Raw genomic sequence first — 24,019 nt, 5'->3', positions numbered from 1 at the left:
ATTGTATAATGCACATCTTAATCTGTTTTAACAATTATAATATAAAGATTAAGGCTGACTCAGTAAAATAATAATCCATGATTTCTGCAGTACTTGCAGACAAAATAGGAATACTGCTGTGATATTATCTATCTATCTAATGGGATATTAATTTGGCTTCAATAGAAAAAATCAAAGCATACACATGTATAAAATGTGTATGTATATATTAGTTAAAATTAAATTTATTGACCATCGATACAAAGATATTATAATATATGTATGTATATATATATCCTTGTAAAACTAAAAATTAAATATGTATGTTTCTATTACATCATTTAGGACTTTTATTTTCAGACAAAGTAGAGTGAAGCTTAAAACAGTATCCAATTGTAACAGTCAATTTTGGGAAAATCAACCTTATAATTATTTTCTGTGTTGGCCAATGTCATAATTGGTATAAAATGTATATTGAACTGGAAGTTTTCTTTATTTTAAATGATAACATTTGCTTTGTCAGCCATAATTGTCACAATCAAGTGGTCTTTTTACACTGTAGTTTTCTCACTGACTATGGGTTTGTTCTGAGAATGAGCCACACAAAGTATCGTTGGGGAGATGAGTTGTCAATTTTATGTTTATCAGTCTTTCATAATCCAGTATACCTGTAAAAAGGGAATTTGTAACTAATAATCACACAATATACACAATTAAAATTGTCTGCATTTAGATTTATTTAGTACTGCACATTAATCATTTTCCAAAAATATGTAGCAACATAACATTATATAATGCTGCAATACTAAAGTAATTTACTAATTAAAGGTCGCTGATGTGTAATGGATGTGGTGTCCACCTAATGATCTGGAGGTCACTGGTTTGATCCCCAGTGTGGGAGCATTCTTAAGAAATCTCCAAGAGACACCCAAGTACTGGTTCTAGGCCCAGGAAACGAACTCAAGAGCATTTCACATACATGTACGTAGTTAGTACTTTAAATTTAATCGAACTAAAAATGGGTTAAAACTAACAACTGAAACCCTTATTAATACATTTTATTTTGAATCAAGCAAATGTGCAAATTCATTAAAAATAATGAGTAAAATTTAAAAATTCTACTTTAAAGTAATCATGATAATTTAGATCATTTTCAGAATATTTAATGATGATAATGATACAATTATATATTCCCTAAATGATAAAAATAAAACATGTAATGTTAATTTATGAAAAAAAAACGTTTCAATTTTATCAATATCATGGTAATTACAACTAGATACAGGCAATTAGATCAGAAACGTGCATTAATTATATTAACCCATTCATGCCTAGTGTCCTGAAAAAAAGGACATTGCAAACAGCGTAGACCCAGATGAGACGCCGCATAATGCGGCGTCTCATCTGGGTCTGCGCTGTTTGCTTAAAGAAATTTCTGTAAGAAATATTCTAAATATAGAAATAAATATACCAGACAGCCCTACTTTTGGAAATAAATTGATCCAATTTAGAAGGATGGGAGAGTCCACTGGGCATAAATGGGTTAATGAACAACCCAGACATTTGTAGTGATTTATGGTCACTATTTGATTAACGTTCTATACATGACCTGTCATAAAAGGTATTTTTTAGCCAGTACTACAATCGGCAATGATAGTCTGTATTGCATACATATTCCAACGTCTATTATCGATTCGCTTCCTCAAACTGAACAAATATTTAATGTTTACATCGCGAAACGTAATGCATCCAGTTTCACTTTCGGTTTGGTTGGTTTTGTAAACACCGTACTTTCATCTTAAAAATTGGATGATAGGGTGATTAAATAATAATGGAAAAGTAAATCACTTGGATAATAGGTCAAAATGCAACACAAATGAACGTTAATAGTGCTCTTAATATCAAAGTTTCGGTAAAAAGTTTGGCGCTAGTTCAACGCGCATGTATACAGACTCATAACAATAGACTGACAACCTTTTGGGTAGTAAAGTAGTAATACAAGGCAATATGGCGACCGTTAGCCACGAGGCCTCTCTTACGGAGGAATCCGAGATAGCCGATGTATCACGATTGGGCAATTTCGAGTCCAGCTCCATGTCGATCAGACGCTCAAGGTAAATACGGTTCTCGGTGAGGTATTCGGTAACTCTGAGGCGCGGAATCAATAGTTGGATAAATAGCATAAAGTGAAGGAGACTTGTGATCAGTCACTAGTGTGAAATCTGTTTCCACCAAGTACATTTGTAGTCGTTCGCATGCCAATACAATAGAAAGAGCTTCCTTTTCTGTTTGCGAGTATTTGCGCTCAATTCTGTCCTCTGCTCGCATACATTATGACATGTAATTCTCCGTGTTCATCTTCTTGTACTAGAACACAACCCAATCCAACTGGACTAGCATCACAAATCACTTCCGTTTTTCTGTTCCTATCGAAATATCCCAAACTACTAACTGCAAAACGCTTTCTCTAAGTTTATTGATAGTTTCCGACTGTTCTGTTCCCCAGACAAATGGTTCATTTTTATGTCCCCGACCACTATAGCGGGGACATATTATTTTTGCCCTGTCTGTTGGTTTGTTGGTTGGTTTGTTTGTTTGTTTGGTCAAACTTTAACATTTTGCAATAACTTTTGCAATATTGAAGATAGCAACTTGATATTTGGCATGCATGTGTATCTCATGGAGCTGCACATTTTGAGTGGTGAAAGGTTAATGTCAAGATCATCCTTAAAGGTCAAAGGTCAAATATATAGCTTCAAAGCGGCGCAAAAGGGGACATAGTGTTCCTAACAAACACATATCTTGTTTCTTGTTAACGGAATAAATCGAGAGCTGAAGTTCACAAGTCGAAGAAAACTTTCGATTTCAGAAATTTTCTGCGGCTGACGAGCATTTCGTACTGCTTCTATCTTGGATTCAGTTATTTCAACTTCAGTTTTAGATAATTTCAGTCCCATGAAGTCAATGTTTGGTAGATTGAACTGACATACGTTTGTCCATGAACTACAATGTCATCAAAGATGTTGCTCACACCATCGAGTCCTCTAAGAACATGTGCAACTCTAACAATAATCCTTGTAATAGCATAACAGAATTACTTCCCTTAAGCCATTACTCATAACATGATACGATACTACAATTAGTATCAATATAAAAACAATGGCCAAGTTCAATCAACATCGAATAAAATAATTCTAGCTTTAAGATTGTTAACATGGTTTTTCTAAGATATGTCCGGTTGACTAGTTATTACATATAGTTGTGACGACAAACATTCTGACAAATTTTCAGCTAGAGTTTGCAATGATTTCTGCTTCTAGCGTGGCAAAAAGGTTAAACTACTTGATCTCGTTTCTGATATTATCTTGCCATAATGTAAATATAAACATTATAATGACTTAATTTATCATGATTGAGCCAATAATGTGGCCTTAAGAAAGCAACTAGCTAAAGGAAAACAAGCACGATGCAAACAGTATGATGACAGGCATAGACTAGCTAAACCTCAGCACTTTATACTGTGTGTTTTTCAACATCCCTTCTTTTTTCACTGTGTAACCTTCATCTTCATCTGCATTATTGTTTGACACAAGTTCTTTCAATGGCAGATGTAGCCTGAAATTGAATAGTTATATGAATAATAAAAGGATTTCCATGTGTTTTGGGTTTGACACACTGGTAAATAATATGTGTCTTGTTTTGCATCATCATTGATGTTATATTATATCAATTTGTGACATTATGCAAAGTTTACCTTAATTTGACCTGACAAGTATTGTTAAGTACAGTTTTCTATTAAGTGAGGACATTAAACCAAAATAATAACATTAGTTTGAGTTGTGGGTATGACAGTTAATCATTATCAGACAATTTATTATGCCCCCTTCGAAGAAGAGGGGGTATATTGCTTTGCACATGTCGGTCGGTCTGTAAGACCTGTCTGTCTGTCTGTCTGTCGGTCGGTCTGTCGGTATGTCGGTCTGTCGGTCGGTCGGTCCACCAGGTGGTTTCCGGATGATAACTCAAGAACGCTTGGGGCTAGGATTATGAAACTTCATAGGTACATTGATCATGACTTGCAGATGGCCGCTATTGATTTTGAGGTGACTAGGTAAAAGGTCAAGGTCACGGTGACCCGAAATAGTAAAATGGTTTCCGGATGATAACTCAAGAACGCTTAGGCCTAGGATCATGAAACTTCATAGGTAGATTGATCATGACTTGCAGTTGACCCCTATTGATTTTCAGGTCACTAGGTCAAAGGTCAAGGTCACAGTGACCCCAAATAGTTAAATGTTTCCGGATGATAACTCAAGAACGCTTAGGCCTAGGATCATGAAACTTGATAGGTAGATAGATCATGACTCTCAGATGACCCCTATTGATTTTCAGGTCACTAGGTCAAAGGTCAAGGTCACAGTGACCAGAAATAGTAAAATGGTTTCCGGATGATAACTCAAGAACGCTTATGCCTAGGATCATGAAATTTCATAGGTAGATTGATCATGACTCGCAGATGACCCCTGTGGATTTTCAGGTCACTAGGTCAAAGGTCAAGGTCACGGTAACCCGAAATAGTAAAATGGTTTCCGGATGATAACTCAAGAACGCTTATTCCTAGGATCATGAAACTTGATAGGTAGATTGATCATGACTCGCAGATGACCCCTATTGATTTTCAGGTCACTAGGTCAAAGGTCAAGGTCACCGTGGCCCGAAATAGTAAAATGGTTTCCGGATGATAACTCAAGAACGCTTATGGCTAGGATCATGACACTTCATAGGTACATTGATCATGACTGTGAGATGACCCCTATTGATTTTCAGGTCACTAGGTCAAAGGTCAAGGTCACATTGACAAAAAAACATATTCACACAATGGCTGTCACTACAACGGAGAGCCCATATGGGGGGCATGCAAGTTTTACAAACAGCCCTTGTTTTAAATTATCCATAATTATCTTATTTTTTCTTTACATGCTTTGGTTTTTTATCGTTTTAATGAATTTATGGCTAACATGATTCTCACTGATTTTACTATATAAATTATCACTGTGATTGTAAACGATGCTGATAGAAAGCCAAACCTATCACCAAATAGTTTAACAGCTGCGCAACTGTAGAAATAAACAATCTCATTTGTTGAAATGATATCCCCCCTGTGAAAAATGAATTTTGTGACAGACCGAAAAACGCCAATTCTATACCCCTCCACATTTGGTGGAGGATAACTAAATTGTTTTCAATTTGACTGATTTTCTTTTTTTATGAATCTTATTCTGGCAAGAGCCCTTTTAAGGCTCAAGTCCTATGCATCAGAACTTCAAATGCTTGTTTTAATATTCAATTAACAACAATACATTGAAGTAATAGCAATAGTTACAGTCCTTTGAAAATATTTCTAAAATTACACCACAAGCATACTTGTAACTTGTTTTCTCATCCCTGCTGCAGATGTCAACGAAGTAGCGCAAATACAAAATCTGGTATTCTTGGTTCATCGAAGGTTATCTGGAAAAAATATGAAACATTTACAACAAAAATTAAGGTCTTGAGAATATTCAATATTATTTAGTTTACGGGAATGTTACCTCAGACATAAACTAAAGAGAGATCACTGCATAAAGCGTTTTGTCTAATCTCTTACACAGGGATCTTATTCTGGGAAAAATGAGAAATAAAATAAATATATCGTGTGCCATGATGAAAGAGCTTGACAAAAATCAAACTCTACCATTTTTGCACCTTATTTCCGCAATTTTCTAGTAATATTGTTACCTCTTTTAGTGCAATATTTAAGTATAGTCTCTTACTTTATCATATTTCAGTGATTAAGGTGTGAACACCGATGCTTACCCTATACATATCTCCAAAAAATAAAACCCTAACAAATTCCAAAAAGTAAAAAACATGCCTTTGAGTTAAATATGTTTTATTAATTCCGGGAGTATAATCCTACATAACTTGATTATAAGTAAAATGTAACATGCTTCGCATTCTTGACAACAATTTACTAGATTAAAACAGTTACATTTTACACAATATTCTAATGGCTATTTAGTTTACTGTAAAAGACAACATTTTTATAAAATTTAAATGCCGAATTTTGAAAGAACCGCATAACCATGCCTTTTCTTAAAAGTGCATTGTGTGCTTACTTTTTCAAACCCTTTACCAATCAGAAGCAATATGAAAATGGTTATGTGCAAACAGCATATATATATATATATACATATATATATATATATATTGTCTATATACACGTATACGTATATACAAGTACACAACTATATACAAAACATACATTAGCATAATAAACACACATTTTTCTTCGTCGTGGATCTGGTCTTGTGTTGTGTCCGGACCCAGGCCTGTGATGTGACTGCATGTCCTCATTTGTTGCATCTTCATCATCTCGTTGACTTCATAGTTGTCCCTTATGTAGAAAAGTCTTTCGTGGACTTCCCTGAAATTTCGTTGGTGCACTCGAGTGAGGGCGTGCTCCGACCCTGGGCGGATGGTCAGGTCCATCGTATCTGCCTCATGGCGCAACATCGGGCAAGCACGTTTAACCCTAGGTCGGGATACCCTGCTCGAGTGTTAATTCTGCGATGCCACCCTGGAAAAATATGCTGTGAATTATGATATCTATTATTTTTTTTATATAGTAAATACATTTACAAAATACCTTCAAAGTCGCTATTTGTTCTCACTGTCTGGCGATTGACACTCCAATTTACGGGTTGCGACATCGATTATCTGATCTACGTTCGTTTCATGTAGAGCATCACATTCTGGAGGGGACCTCCAACATAAATGATATTTAATTTTTACGCACTAGCGTAGATCTGGCGTTTGCAAGTCACTTATGGCACATGCTTCTAATTGATTGTTTGCGAGTCGCTAATAGAGCATAAGCTTTCTTAAAGTAAATGCCCAACACCATTTTATTATTTTTTATTGGATTAATTTCATTACCGATATTGTTCATTCATGCTTTTAAATTATGTTTAAATGTTATACATACACATGATGCATAAAATAAAATTGAATTTTTGTGTCAAAAATTATTTTATGAATTATATACTCGCTTGACATGCATTTTGTATACTTTCGGTTTATTTGCTACAACTCGCCCTCATTTTTCTTTAGGATAATTTAAATTAACTCAAATTAAGAAACCAGTCTACCGGAAGTTAGGAAACGGTGTTTGCATAGAAATAATATTCCTTGTCAGTTCTTTTCGGCGACCAAGCGCCTAATAGAAGGGAGGGAATTGTGGGTTGTCAAGCAAGTATATTATTCATCAAATATTTTTTGATACAAAAAAATCAATTTCATTTCATCAAAATACTTGCTTGAAATACATTTTGGATATCTTAAGAATCCTAAGCAATGTGAATGAAGGGTGGGATGTGTATGAACTCAATAAGGTCTCACCCCTGTTCCTAGTAGTATCTTCAGTTTTCCTTCACCTGCTTCACTGTGCCTTCAGTTTAATTTATTTCATAACAACTATATAGCTTCAAATATTGTCCCTCAACATTTTCTGTTCTTTCCTAGAACGTATTCTTAAAGTCATGTACACAAAACAATTCATATCCATAAACAGTTCTTTTCCCAAAAGGAACTCATTGATATGTAAAACTCGACCTTTCTATTCAAGAAAATTAACATTTACACTCTTCGAATAGAAACGCGTAAAAGTGGACTCTGGTCCAATCAGCTGCTTCCATGATACTTTTCACGAAAAACCTTTTTACAACGCCCATGATGGGGCTACTGCTCGAGTTGAGCGTCTTCTAGCCTGAACATCCATGTTATGCTGTTAATATGCAACTTTAAAAGTTTTATAATCCATCTGAAAATAGTTTGCGACGATACAGATTATAGAGTTTTCACATACGAAACAAATAATTTTAACTCCGCAGAATTATTTATGTTTCTCAATTTATTAGTTCTTCTCAATTGTATATAGTAAGTGCACGCTTTGGGTCCAACAATTGTTGAAATGCAGAATAAAAATATTCAGACTTTTATGACCAATTCGATCCTGCTTGCTTAAACCTTTTTTTTTACAAAAGTAACACCCTTTTTTGTAAACTTACATTTTCTTCTCCCAAGTGTTTGAGACTGAAGATAACCACAGCGTCTAACATGGGTTATTGCTATTAGAAACACAGTCTTCCACATCACGTACTTCAGTGTTGCCTTGTTCATAGGTTCAAAGGGACACTCTTTTAAGACCTCCAAAACAATAGGTAGATTCCATTTAGGTACAATTTTATTTACCGGTGGTCTACTGTTAAAAACTCCTTTAAGAAGTCTAATAATAAATGGATGTTGACCCTCTGGTATTTTATCTACAGGTTGTAAATCAGAAGAAAGCATAGACATAAAGCTTGCGATAGTCCTGTATTGTAGACCTGAATGAAACAAATCTGTTAAAAACCGAGCTGTTTCAGTAAAAGATATTGAAAAGGTATCAATATTCCTTTCCGCACACCAGCTACAAAACTTCCTGAAACTTTCTTGTTTCTGAAGAAAATCCTTTTGTTGCAAACTGTTTGTTGAAAATATCCATGCAGTAAGGTTGATGTTTTTTACATTGGGATAAAGGATCATTTTCTGTGATAATAGATTGTCCTGAACAGGAAGTGCTATTGGTTTTGCTGTTAAAAGGTCCAGTAACTGAGGAAACCAAAACCTTCTTGGCCAATGTAGTTCAATTAAAATGATATGACACTGAAATTGTTTCATGTGAGATAGAACTCTTGGTATCAGAGGTATAGGTGGAAAAGCGTATACAAAGATTTGGTCCCATGCGACTTAAAATGCGTCTGTTACATACGTTTGTGGATGATATGACCAACTGCAAAATAGTGTTGTCTTTTTGTTTTGTTTTGTCGCAAAGAGATCTATCAGAGGGTGTCCTTAAATTTTTAATATCATATCTGCTATCGCTGGATTCAACATCCACTCTGTTGAATAAAGAATACTACGACTCAATCGATCGGCTAGGTAATTGTTCTTTCCTGCGATGTGTACTGCCTTCAATTGTATATTGTTGGCAGTTGCCAAGTTCTACACATCCCATGTCTGAGAAAATAACTGAATTGACATTGTTCTCCCTTGAGGATTTATGTATTGTACTACAGTCTGACTGACTGATCGAATCAAAACAGACTGTTGTGTCCACTGGTGTAAGAAATGTCTGACAGTCTGCTTAACTGCATCTTCAAACAATTAATGTGCCACAGCTTCTGATGTTTTGAACACTTCGCTTGAGCAATCGGATTGTGTAAATGTCCTCCCCATCCCTTTTTGAAGCATATGTTACAATTGTGACCTGTGTGCTAAAATGTTGGCTCCCGATAACCACCAGTTCATGTGACATGACACACTGGGATACAATGGAATATGTTTGTATAAACTGTCTACTGAAGCTTTCAAATGCTTGAGAACATGCATTTGAATTGGATTATGAATTGTCGTCCATTTGAAAACCAGTTGTTTACATGATGCAATCAAACCCAACAAATGTAAATAATCCTGAGCCGTACTAATCTGTGTTTGTAACTTCAGGATTGCTTATTTGATTGCAATTACCCTCTTTTGTGTGGGATATGGAGAACAGACCCTACGTATTCCAGACAGTGACTTGGAACAATATAAAAAAGTGAAACAAAAGAAGTCTTGGAACAAGATTGGATTTTGATAGATTGCCCATGGATCCTATTTCTAATAATGTCATAAAAATTAATATTCGATCCACAATTAGCCCCTGAAACGCCTGATTGAAAGAAGATATCCAATCCAATCGTCTTGATATGTGGCAAGTTTTATTGACTGTTGTCTCAAATACGCAGCTATTACTTGAACTACTTTTGTAAACACTCTTGGAAATCATGTCACACCGATGCAAAGTGCTTTGAACTTATAAGCCTGTCTCTGAACACAAAACCTCAGATAACGGATTTGCTTCGGGTGTATTGGAATGTGAAAATAAGCATTTCTTAGGTCTATTGAAATACCAAAATCTCCTTTCTTTACGCGATCAAGTACTGTTGATAATGTGTCCATCTTGAAATGAACCTTTCGGAGATACTTGTTCAGAGATTTAAAATTGATTACTGGTCGATACCCCTCTGTTTTCTTTTATACTAGAAACAGTGTACTCTAAAAACTTTTTATTTAATTTCTGTCTGGCAGGAACAGTCATAATCATATCTTATTTTAAATAAAATGTCTATCTCTTATTGAATAAATGAATTTTTTTCTGAAATCAAGGTCTCTTTTAGACCTAGAAATTTTGGTTTCTCTAAAAATTCTAGTTTGTAGCCATGTTGAATTATTGACAGAATCCATTTGTCTTAAGTTACAAGTTTCCACTTTGGTAGAAAGTGTTTTAAGCGACCTCCTACAGGTTTCTCCGGATTGTACAACATTTTTCTTACCGAGTCACTTCGAGCACTGAACCTACTGCCTCGTCCAGCTGGAACTGGCTGCTTTTTGAATGGTTCTCTGGCAGGACTTCATGTTCTAGGCCTGCGCTCAAATGGCCTTTGTTGAGTACATTTTCTTCTTTCAGAACGAAAAGTACCTGCTTGAAATGGATCATATGAAGTATATCTGTCAAACCTAGCACCTTCTTATCTAAATGTTTTTAACTGTTATGATCAAACAGGCTCTTTCTCTTCTAAGAAGACTTCTTCTCCAATTCTGGTAACAATTCCTCAATCTTTTTTATTTCTATCATATCGTTGTTGCAAAAGACACTCCGCCACTTGAGAGCGTTAAGTTCAAATCAGAATGTAATATAAAATTCCTGTATAAGCAATAGTTGCTTTACGTTGCACAATATGATGGAATGCTGAACATCTAGCAATCTGATCAAGCGATTTGTGAGACATTGCAAAAATGCCTTTGACTGTTTGCATAGATCTGTAAAGATTTGGTACACTGTCCTTTAAATTTGACAATAACTGTCCTAGTGCTTGTTGAGAATACAATTATGACGAATTGCCATTTTTTTTGTCGTGAATAGGCAGAACATTCAATTCCTTTGTAAGGTTGAGTGGCCAAGGAAGCCCCAGACTTAAAACATGTAGCCTTCTTTGAACTATGTTTCTTAGACAATAATGTTTCATGTTTACCTGTCTTTCATCTTTTCCAACAAGTTAAGTCAGTCCATCCTCTGCTCGAGTAGGTGAACAGTTTCCACCGATAACATTCCTAGTCATCGTTTCACACCTGCCATTTGCAGAGCCGTACGAATGACTTTCATTTTCAGAAGTTGCTGACAATAATTTATCAACACTGCATAAAATTTGTCAATTTTCGTCTCCAACGAACTAATTCTGTTACTAACATTCTGTACCAAGGTATCTACTTCAGACTTGCGTTTCCTTGTAGACACCGATTTTGAAATCGACGATTCTCCACCCACTGATTCTGCACGGTCAACGTGGTGAAAATCATCTGCCAGAGTACTTCCAGCAGTTGAATTATGAGCAACATCTGCCTGCGCCATTCAATCACTATATATTTATTGTCAAAACAATTAAACCTCTAATTTATCTTTCCTAAATGAGAGCACGTGTTAGCGCTTGGGCGCCAAAAGTAAAACTGTTAAGGAATATTATTTCTATGCGAAAACCGTTTCCTAACTTCCGGTAGACTGGTTTTTTAATTTGGGTTGATTTTAATTAACCCAAAGAAAAATAAGGGCGAGTTGTAGCAAATAAGCTGAAAGTATCCAAAATGTAGGTTGAAATTAACAACACTTCATGTTTTATATTTATTAAGCATAATGAACTATGCACACGTATTTTATAATAACAATAAATCAATTGTATTTTTATTATATATGATTATAATTTTTAACACTATCGTTATTAAATACATTTATATACATCCCGTCATTATTCACACCTATACGGTATTATACGGAACGGTTTTATTAACACCTATCCGCCTTTATATTTTCCGTGGGACGAAACGTCTACCCTTTTCAACACAAATATCTGGCACGAACTATTAGTGGCACGAAACGTCCATAATTGGAATAATGATAAATTAAATGACTCAGGTTCGAGTTGACCTTCATCAAATTCAATAACTTTATCACAAATATTGATCGTTTGGGTTGTGAAATAAATGCATATTAACGCGTTCACGCACAATGTATCGAGCTCTTTTTGTAACTTCTTAACCAATTACATAGCCGTATGCCTTTTGTCGCCAGTGTCGATTGTGAAATCCCGACATTTGCCATTTTGTATACTGACAGTTCCGTCGAATATCGTTTAAAGAAAAGCTTAAGACTCTGAGTCTCATTCCAGCGTATGAAGCACGAATTAAACAGATCAATTATTATACCTCTAACGACAAATATCCTGCATATTGAAACATGTTAGGGTTTGATAACTTCCAACACATAATGTATGTCATGGTACACTAATTCCGCCGGTTCTAGGGGCTGTCTCAAGCCAATAGATCATAGCGCAGTTAATTTTACCCGTCATAACATTTTGGCATTGACATATTAAATTATGATATCTCATCGTCATCATAATTGATTATGTTTAAGTCACTTAAATGTAATTGGAAATTCGTCATCAATATTTTCGATCCTGAAGTGGATTAGATGTACTGAGAAATTTATGTAAGTTAAACGAATAAAGGAACATGATTTGTGAGAAAATTGAAACAACACTTACATTCAAGCACTTCTTGCGGGTTTTTCGTTAGTGTCACGATACTATGCGGAGGGCCGATAAAATGAGGATGAGGGATATGCCCTACTTCGCTGATGCATTTTTAGTCCCCTACCGGGGACTATATGGTTTGCGCTCTGTGGTCTGTCTGTCAGTCTGTCAGTCCGTCAAACTGTTTTGGATCCTGCGATTCCTTTAAAGTTCTTCATATTTTTTCATGAAATTTTAAACATGGATAGATGGCAATATGGGGATAATCCGATTATGCACGTTATTTTGTTCATACGTCAATAATTTTGGTTGCTATGGTAACAAAAAGACTAGAAATATTGCTGAAAATGGTGGATCCTGCGATAACTTTAAAAGTTCTTAATATTTTTTTTTCAGGAAACTTTAAACATGGACATATAGCAATATTGAGAGGTAGAGGACTTTTATTGCTTGGCAGAAGTCTTGTTTAAACATTACTTTTTTCCTTTATCAAATGCACCATGTAGTACATAATTCTAAACTTAACAAAACTAGAAGAACACAGTGAACAAGTGTTAGAATCTGTTCTTTATACAAAAAATAAAAAATAATCCAGGAACATTACGTACATTACGACTATGTATAACTAAAGTTAGTTGGAACTGACCGCACAAATGACGTCGTTTTCGTGATTTTCACCAAAGACTATTTTCACCCGGTTAGATGTTTATATTGATATTTCTTAAAAATGAATACGCCATTTCACCTTTACGGTGTTTGAGCTCCCCTCGTTTTTTTTGTTTAAAGATCGTAGACCTCGGAAAAAAGGTTGCTGAAGGAAAACTGTCAAGAAATTTGCTGCTTCGAGATTTTGGAAATACAAATATCATTTTCTCTTGTAACACAGAGTATTTGCGTTCATTTACAGTAAAATGTAACATAAATCACGATTGTTTTATTTTCTCGAGGGTTTTTTATTAACTCTATTAATTAATTTAATGCCGAATTATAATGGATTAAACCCCTGTTTTGAACTGATATTCTTTTAAGCATATTTTGGGACCTGACTTTTAATCGTCAAACACAGCTAAAACAATGTAATGTTGTACACGCAATAATTGTCGTGAATGAATGCCGCATGTATGCGAGTATTTTTTTCTCTTTAAAAGTCAAGAGTTAATATTTTTTGTTCTTTCGCAGTCGACCCAGTATTTAACATATGAGGAATTATTTAGTTTAAAGTCAGTAACTCAATGTTGTCACAAAAACAGCGATTTGAATGATTTCTCGCATACTTAATGCTAACATCTGGTGTGCGTAGTACAATGCATTTGACGGTTTTATTACGCATATGAACACTATTGTGTTTCAATATGCCTAAATAGAATACTACGCTTACTAAACGGAGTACTATGATTACTATTTTCAGGCAACGATTCACCAGTTATAGACGTTGAGGATGCCAAGATTGAAAAAGAAAGCATTACAAAGTGTGTACCGCTCTAGAAAACCCACTCATCAAACGTAAAAAAGATGGCGTCTAAGTTCCCCGCCAGTAAAACACACCAATCGATGATTAACACGCGCATATAAGTGTAATAAAAAAACTGGTAATGTCGGTTCGATAATACTACCATTACTGCGATTGTGAATACCAGGAGCGATTTTGAATATCGGGCGCGAGCTATATGATGTTTATCAGTTGATATTTTCTTGTAAATATTAACTGTTTATTTAAACAATGACAGTTAACGCGTTTTGCCACAACGATACAGATACGGGCATGTGACTTTGATATGACACACTTTGGACGACCTACTTAAAAAAAGTTATGTTGTTGGTGAATAGTATATCATAATCGCCAAAAGTGAAGTGTTTTTTATGACTCTTGTGACTACATAATATTTAGACTGTTGTATTGAGGTAATAAAGTATTGGTTCACCCAGAAATGTTATTTCGTTTGTTACTATCATAGCCTGCTAATCATAAAAAAAACGTTAATATGTCAAATGCATAACGAATTCATTCCGACCGCCGTGACCTTCGGAATGTAAATACGCGATAAAGTGATATTGAAAATGTAAAATAAATTCTGATTCGCTCTTGCGAGCTGACGTCACATCTTTCCCAGTAGGCCTATTCATGTATGATAAACGTTTACTACAAGTAACGTTGAAAATGTAAACGCAGAACACTTTGGTTATAAAACTCAGAGAGTTTAAGTGGTGAACTTTGTGCACTTTTAACGATAATTATTTACACAGAATAGTTCCTTCAACTGGTGAGAAACAATTATAATTACCGTAATTACTCAAAGTTTTCGGACACTAAGATTTCAGACACCCCCTTTTTTGGCCAAAATAAATATTTTTCGTGACTCTTAATTTTCGGACATTTCTGTCTATCATTAATGACACTAAATTTTCGAACAGTATATTTTACAGCGCTATTTAACCACATTTCGGCACTGTATTCGTTTATCTTGTCACACTTTGATCATGGGGTTTTTACAAACGGATTAAGGTAATAAAACCTGAGAGACGCATGTCCGAGGGCAATGCACCATAACATTTGCGTAATGGGGTAAATAGCCATGTATACCGGTAGAAAACAGTCGCTTTACCAAACAGCATTTTAAATGATATTTTTATTAAGGAAGCGGTATGTTTAATGTTTTTACTTTTTTGTTCTGTACCATTTCAGGCAAGAGTAAGCAAAGCTGTGAAGTTGTTTTTATTTAAAGTAGAAACACTATCGTGCATTGATTTATTTCAATATAATATAAATTTTCGAACATTAAATTTTTGACTCTAATTTTTCGGACACCTAAAATTTTTGAATATTTTCCGTATCTAAATTTTCCGACACGAACAAAATAATTATTTTTAAGTGTCCGAAAACTTAGATTTATTACGGTACGCAGCTCTCGCCATGATATTCGCTTCCTTGCATTTCGCGTTTGTTTGTATGTGTCTTTCTGTCTGTGTTTATATCGGAAAATATATGCTTGTTCTCCGCTTATAATTATAAGTCAAGGCTGAACTTTATTTAACTTCTTTATTATCATGCATGGATTTATATGTTTGTATTTAGATGTATTAGATTAAACAAATAATTAAGAAGCCTTATTATTTAGCGAGTGTATCAAATTATTATTTTTGAATTAATTTCACAAAATGTTCGATTTTAATATTTGGAAAAAAACTGGGAATCGGTTGAACGCTACTTGTTATCGAAGGAGTACACGGCTCTTACGCCCTCACAACAGGTATAGACACTTTTCTTTTTATTTAGGAAGGGAGCAAGAGCGCAGGGGGGGGGGGGGGATGAGGGTATGCCTTCAAGGCATAAATATAATAATTCGAGCAGCGTTGGTCAAATAATTGTGTTATTTGTTGAAATTTATTTTTGAAAATAAAGATCACAATATGAATCTTTTGTTCCTACTGTTGAACGTTCGAATGATGTGGCTAAAGAAATACCAAATAGTCTTGATGTTCGACACCAATCTCAATAAATGCTCATTGTTGAACGTACGTATCTCAAAGGTTGTTATTAATTCTAGCGTTTTGACAGAATCAAGCCAAAATGCTTAAACTAAGCGCCCAGGCATAAGCAAGCTGTAATTAAAGAGCTGCACTTTCAGGTCCCACAGATGCTTTCTGAGCTTAGCAGTATGCTATACGGGGAGATCAGTTCAGATTCGTCCAGCACCGAATTCTAACAGGACGACCTGACTTTTAATAAGCCGATGCCAGTGGAGGTTCGAAGTCCGTGCAAGCAGTTAAGCAAACTAGACTCTTGTGAATAGTATAACCTGTACCATCAGGGTTTGCCCTAGTCCGACGTATCCCAGTCCGACTCGTCCCAGTCCGACTCTACAAGTGACAGTAAAGACTTCTACCGGAACGCACAGGCTTACAATTACACGTGTAGCGATCTCAGCAGTGACACTTATAAGTCTTGAATAGTCCGTAATACGTGTCTATCATCCAACGGATTTTACACGAACGTTTCAAACAGTGGTACCGGTTCTGAACACTGCGGATTTGAAATAAAGAGCGAGCCTCATTGGGAGGAAGAGCCGATGAGCAGGCGACTCACATTTAATAATAACCATCATATCGTGCATAGCGGTGGCGGCGCCACAAGCGCCCATCCGTGCGGCGTCCCGGAGGACCTTGGGCGGCAGCTGCTCAAGGATTTGGGATGGAGGTGTGGGAAGTGTGCCGGCAGCTGCAGATTGATGCAGGTATGTAAACGCTACCCCGTTTTCTATATTGTTTATGGAATCATTAAAACGGTTCTGTAAAAATAAATGTATCATATATGTGGTATTATTGCTTGATTTCAGCCTCTTGTATTGCAAACATGTCATAGTTTTGACTGTTAAAGACAACCGTTTCACAATACATGTATTTAAAGAAAAATCCAGATACCTTATATATCACCGGTTTGATTTGTCCTTGGTACAGAAATTGCGTCACCTGGCGTAATGAGTTGAATACAAATAATAGTATGGATCACTGGTATTGTAGTAAATGTTATGGAAAAAATGTATTGCTAGTGTGATAAACGATACTAAACGCTAATATAGGCCACACGTCTAAAATCGACCCTTTCCGTATAAGGACTGATGTTATGTTGGAAGCGGGCCAATTATTAACCCCTAACCAGCTCTGCAGTGTGTTGTTATCTTAATATCTAAAATTCCCATCAATTTTAATTATTGAAATAAATGAATCACATGCTGGTCTAAATGGAACACCCATCTTTCAGTGCGTACAAACAAAGCTGTCTTATGTAAACCTTTCAAATCACACACAAATCGTAGAAAATTTGCGGGAAGTTAAGTCGTGGTAAAAAGAGAATTTTAATACGACATAGACGCTAATCACCTTTTTAGCTCACCTGATTGATCAGGTGAGCTTTTATGACCGGTCTTTGTTCGTCGTCCGTCCGTCCGTCGTCCGTCCGTCCACATTTGTTCGTGAACACTCTAGAGGCCACATTTATTTTCCAATCTTCATGAAACTTGGTCAGAAGCTTTGTCCCAATGAAATCTCGGTCGAGTTCGAAACTGGGTCGTGCCGGGTCAAAAACTAGGTCACTAGGTCAAAAAAAGGAAAAAACTTGTAAACACTGTAGAAGTCACATTTCATGCCCAATCTTCATGCTACTTTGTCAAAATGTTTGTCTTAAAGATATGTTGGTTGAGTTCAAAAGTGGTTTCGGTCCGTTGAAAAACATGGCCGCCAGTGGTCGGGGCAGTTTTCCTCTTTTGGCTATAGAGAAACCTTGTAAACACTCTAGAAGTCACAATTTTTGCCCAATCATCATGAAAGTTGGGCAAAAGATTGGTTTTATTGATATCTCGGAAGAGTTTGAAAATGGTCCAGATCGGTAAAAAAACATGGCCGCCAGTGGGCGGGGCATTTTTCTCTATATGTATATAGTGAAAACATGTGAACACTCTACAATTCACATTTTTGGCCCAATTTTCATGAAATTTGGTCAGAACATTTGTTTCCTTGATATGAGAGTTGAGTTCGAAAATGGTTCTGGTCAGTTGAATAACATGGCTGCCGGGGGGGGGGGGGCAGTTTTCCTTATTTGGCTATAGAGAAACCTTGTAAACACTATATAAGTCACAAGTTTTGCCCAATCACCATGAAAGTTGGTCAAAACATTGGTTTTATTGATATATCGGACGAGTTTGAAAATGGTCCAGATCGGTGAAAAAACATGGCCGCCTGTGGACGGGGCATTTTTCTCTAAATGTTTATAATGAAAACATGTGAACACTCTTGAAGTCACATTTTTGGCCCAATTTTCATGAACTTTGGTCAGAACATTTGTTTCCTTGATATGAGAGTTGAGTTCGAAAATGGTTCCGGTCAGTTGAATAACATGGCTGCCGGAGGGAGGGGGGGGGGGTAGTTTTCCTTATTTGGCTATAGAGAAACCTTTTAAACACTCTAGAAGTCACAATGTTTGCCCAACCATCATGAAAGTGGGTCAAAACATTGGTTTTATTGATATCTCGGCCTAATTCGAAAATGGTCCAGATCGATGAAAAAACATGGCCGCCAGTGGGCGGGGCATTTTTCTCTATATGTATATAGTGAAAGCATGTAAACACTCTAGAAGTTGAGTTCGAAAATGGTTCCGGTCAGTTGAATAACATGGCTGACGGAGGGGCAGTTTTCCTTATTCGGCTTTAGAGAAACCTTTTAAACACCCTAGAAGTCACCAGTTTTGCCAATCATCATGAAAGTTGGTCAAAACATTGGTTTTATTGATATCTCGGACGAGTTTGAAAATGGTCCAGATCGGTGAAAAAACATGGCCGCCAGTGGGCGGGGTATTTTTCTCTATATGTATATAGTGAAAACATGTGAACTCTCTAGAAGTCACATTTTGGCCAAATTTAATGAAATTTGGTCAGAAAATGTGTTTCCTTGATATGAGAGTTGAGTTCGAAAATGGTTCCGGTCAGTTGAATAACATGGCAGCCGGGGGGGGGGGCAGTTTTCTCAAATTTATATAGTAAAAAAACTCCTGAACACTCAATAAGTCATATTGTTTGCCCAATCATCATGAATCTTGGTGAAAAGATTGGTTATATATATCACATAATTAATGCCATAATTATTGCCTTTATCTTGTCCAAATTTTAATTATATTATTCAAAATCCTTGTAAACACTCTAGAGGTCACAATTTTGTTTCAGATTTTATGAATCTTGGTCATAATATTAATTTTTGTAAGCAAAGTTTGATGTTTGGTAAAGGGGGGTCAACTCAAAATATAGGTCACCAGGTCAAATCTTACAAAAAGAAAATCACTCCATATGCCAGAGTTTTGGTTCAATAATGATGAAACTTGACAAGGATGTTTGTCTGGACAATATCTAGGTCAAGTTTGACGTTTGGTAGTGATTGAATGGACCGATTCCTCTCAGGTGAGCGAACTAGGGCCATCTTGGCCCTCTTGTTACTATTATGGCTGGAAAGTTAGCGTCATTTAAAAAAGAAAAAAATTATAATAAAGGGTATAAAACGGCGAAAACTAACTGTTTTTGCATGGACGTCGCCATTTTGACTATCGCGTAATTACTCCCCCTGTTATTTAAATGAAACTATGATTGATGGGAAAACATGGGTCAGCGTTTTTGAAGCTATGGATATGATGTTTTTTAATCTAACTTTGTTGGATCCTGATTTCAATTATTAGAAGTTAAGGGGTAAATAAAAGATCGAAAACCCTCAGTATTTGGAAGCAGTATGGTATTGGTACGTCTTCACACACGTAATAAAAAGACCCGCGTTATTTTATTACTTAAGAAGACATTTGGTTAATAAAAAAAATCCAATAACAATCAAAAATTAGTTTTGCAAATACTGTGTACTCTTTTTCAGCAAGACAAAGCATGCGACGTTTTTCAAAAGTCGGACTTCTAATTCTAGTTTGCCTTGTACCTGTTTGTGGTAAGTTTAATATTAGTGTTGATATTATTTTGTTCGTATGCCATTGCAATTTAGAAAAACCCACATAATTTAATTAAAGCATTGCCTTCGAATGTAAACGAAGTGAAACTTTAATTTCACTAGTAACGGTGAAACATTTTGAGCAGGCGGTCCTTTTTGGCAATAACCAATTCCAAAACAGCGGAACAAGAGAAAAAACCTAGATACTTTGTTAGCTTGTTTCAACTACACAATTAGTAATTAGTTATATTGCATCTGAGGAAAAGACTTCAAATCATTAATGATATGTTCAGGGATACAAACTACAGCCGCCACACAACACAACGTTGAGGCAAAAACAAATGCACAATTTTCGAACCCTTTTTTATCTATTATATGTCAAGGCCAGTAAGTGCTTTTTCCATAAAGTCCATAAAGCTGACTTCAGGTTATAATTGATTAAATACGCATTTCGACTGAGAACGTTTTTTATGATCCCAGTATATACTGGGGGACATATTGCTTTTTGCCCTGTCTGTTGATTTGTTTGTTATCCCCACGTTTTTTGAAACGCGTGGGGATATTGTGGTTATCTCCGCCGACTGTCCGTCTGTCTGTCCGTCCGTCCGTCCGTCCGTCCTGGTCACTATTATCCCCTACACTATTAGCACTAGAACCTTGAAACTTACACACATGGTAGCTATGAGCATATGTGCGACGGTGCACTATTCGGAATTTTAATCTGACCCCTGGGTCAAACGTTATTGGGGTTGGGGTGGAGCCTTGTCAGAGATTTTCCTGCGACTGCAATTCGAAAAAGGATCATAACTACTGTGTCCCTTCAGATATTGCTTTCATATTTGGTATGCATGTGTATTTGGACAAGACCTTTCCATGCGCATACAATTTTTGACCCCTGTTACCTTGACCTTAAACTTTCGGTCAGCTTTCAGGCTTCGAAATCTGCGACCGCGATTCGAAAAAGTCTCATACCTACTGTGCCCCTTCAGATATTGCTTTCATATTTGGTATGCATGTTTTTCTAGACAACATCTTTCCATGCGCATACAATTTTTTACACTGTTACCTTGACCTTGAACTTGAGGTCAGCGTTCAGGTTTCGAAATCTGCAACCACGATTCGAAAAGTCTCATAACTACTGTGTCCCTTCAGATATTGCTTTCATATTTGGTATGCATGTGTATCTGGACAAGACCTTTCCAAGCGCATAAAATGTTTGACCCCTGTGACCTTAACCTTGAAATTGAGGTCAGCTTTCAGGTTTCCAAATCTGCGACCGCGTTTCGAAAAAGGCTCATACCTACTGTGTCCCTTCAGATATTGCTTTCATATTTGGTATGCATGTGTACCTAGACAACACCTTTCCATGCGCATATTTTTTTACCCCTGTTACCTTGACCTTGAACTTGAGGTCAGTGTTCAGGTTTCGAAATCTGCGACCGCGATTCGATGCTCATACCTACTGTGTCCCTTCAGATATTGCTTTCATATTTGAGACGCATGTGTATCTGCACAAGACCTTTCCTTTCGCATAAAAGTTTTGACCCTTGTGACCTTGACCTTGAACTTAGGGTCCGCGTTTAGATTGCGAAATCTATTATGTGGTTATCTACCCAATCAGAAGAAGTGCAAGCATTTTCATCAGACACAGGAATTATTCAACAATGATGCTTCTGTATTGAAAATACATATAGAGTTACACAGTAGTGGCGCAGATATGTATTAATAGTCAATTGTTTGTGTTAACTCATCCGTGAAATGGTTAAGCTCATCCATCTAATGTTTATACAATGAATTATAAAATATTGGCACAAAGGATACCTTTATATGAGAGAAGAGATAGAATGCAGTCAAGCATAAAAAGCATGAGAAACTCATGGAATAGAGCCTCAAAAATCTATAAAAGGGCTGAAACTTTCAATTTGTTCAATTACACTTTTAGACTCGTTACTGAAAATCCGTCAAAATGTTCAAGTGTGAAAAATGTGAGAAACCATATAAAGCAAAACGAACTCTGAACATGCACATCAAAGACAGACATGAAATTCAACATTTTCATTGTTGTGTACAAGATTGCGATAGAAAATTTCTGAGACGCTAATATTGAGTCAACCATTTAACCTCAAAACATAACTTTTCCAAAGCAGAAGCAAGATTGGCTATAAGAAAGCATGTTCAGCCATCCCATTCCAATGAGGATGATATGTACATAATGGACGTCAGTGAAGTTGATTCAGTATTAAATTTGTTAGAGGAGAGCAGGATGAGGAGGAGAAATTAGGGTACCTTAATCCCAATGGATTTTACTCTTGTATTAAGGACTTCAATTTTAACATTTTCGACATGGACAACCAGATTTTCACCGCCACCAGAATCAACAAAGCCTCGATTACAATTACATAAGTGATGATGACATGGATGTCAACAACAACAACAAAATCAACACCATACCAGGATTCAAACCAGATCCTACTTATGTGAACACTTGTTTTTAGTGTAAAGATTGCTACTTTTATACCCTACAAAATCTCCGAAGAAATCATTGTGCTGGTGATTAATAATTGGTGCTATGTTCATTCCTATGTATATTTCATTAACTTCTTCATTTCTACACCGATTTACTGCAAATTTGTACTGAACATCTCTTATGAAAATATGGTCAATCTTAACTATGCATGACCCCATTACCAACCCTGGGGCGCCCCTGGGTCAAACATGCGGCGTTGGGATACGCGTCGGCGTCATTTGTAGTTGGTTTGTTGGTTTGCGTTAAACTTTAACATTTGCCATAACTTTTGCAATATTGAAGATAGCAACTTGATATTTGGCATGCATGTGTATCTAATGTAGCTGCGTATTTTTAGTGGTGAAAGGTCAATGTCATCCTTCAAGGTCAAAGGTCAAGTATATGGGTCAAAATCACTAAACTTTAACATTTGCCATATCTTTTGCAATATTTAACATAGAAACTTAATATTTGGCATGCATGTGTATCTCATGGAACTGCACATTTTGAGTGGTGAAAGGTCAAGGTCATCCTTCAAGGGCAAAGGTCAAATATATGGGTCAAAATCGCTAATTTACTATACACTATAACTTCGTAACGACTTCTCAAATGCATATGGAGCTGCACATTTTAATTTGTATAATGTTATGGTCAAGGTCATCATGAAAGGTCAAAGGTCAATTTTCATTTTAAATATGCCAAAACGTCAGTACCACTTTATAAAGATAATTTATATTTTACATGCATGTGTTACTCATACAGCTGAACGTATTAATCGGTGACATGTCAAGGTCATCCTTCAAGGTCATATACTTAAAAATGCCTATACCTTTTTAACTAGTGAACATAGCATGTCAAACATTTGCCATAACTTTTGCAATATTAAACAGAGCAACTTCATATTTGGCATGCATGTGTATCTCATGGAGCTGCACATTTTGAGTGGTGAAAGTTCAAGCTCATACTTCAAGGTCAATGTCATTCTTCAAGGTCAAAGGTCAAATATATAGGTCAACATCGCTCATTTAATATACACTACATAGCAACTTCATATTTGGCATGCTGGGGGCATAGTGTTTCTCAAACACATCTTGTTTCTTTTATTTTCAGGGGTTGCCGATATTACCATAGTGGGACCCCTGTATGTGGGGCGTGACGTTTACATCAAGTGTCGGTCTGATGAAGCCATTTCATTTTCAGTAAATCAAGAAAACAAAATTAAAAGTATTGGTGCCTGTACTTACGATAACGAATGTTTTTTGCAACCTGGAATTCCAAAAAACACTTATAATACTAGTAGATCGTCAGAAGAAAAGGCGACAATTTTAAGAATTATGAACTTTGGCATAGAACA

The 24,019-nt window shown here is 36.1% G+C and overlaps 2 long non-coding RNA genes across 2 annotated transcripts in view; one reads left to right on the top strand and one right to left on the bottom strand.

Annotated features, from left to right (window-relative positions):
• Positions 1-24,019, top strand: part of LOC127867251 (uncharacterized) — a 33,706-nt gene extending 9,687 nt beyond the window's left edge. Inside the window, exons 2-4 of the long non-coding RNA XR_008043402.1 lie at positions 16,316-16,921; positions 20,091-20,159; positions 23,776-24,019. This is a non-coding gene — a long non-coding RNA (uncharacterized LOC127867251). The remainder of the gene's footprint in view (positions 1-16,315; positions 16,922-20,090; positions 20,160-23,775) is intronic.
• On the bottom strand, positions 454-1,924 carry LOC127867239 (uncharacterized). The gene is made up of 2 exons (XR_008043391.1): positions 1,589-1,924; positions 454-647 (listed from the first exon to the last, which is right to left on the bottom strand). It is a non-coding gene; the product is annotated as an uncharacterized LOC127867239 (long non-coding RNA).

This window comes from Dreissena polymorpha, chromosome 2 (genome assembly GCF_020536995.1).
Source record: "Dreissena polymorpha isolate Duluth1 chromosome 2, UMN_Dpol_1.0, whole genome shotgun sequence".
Classification (NCBI taxonomy): domain Eukaryota; kingdom Metazoa; phylum Mollusca; class Bivalvia; order Myida; family Dreissenidae; genus Dreissena; species Dreissena polymorpha.
The sequence above is the reverse complement of the archived record's forward strand: the minus strand, read 5'-3'. Positions and strand labels throughout refer to the sequence as shown.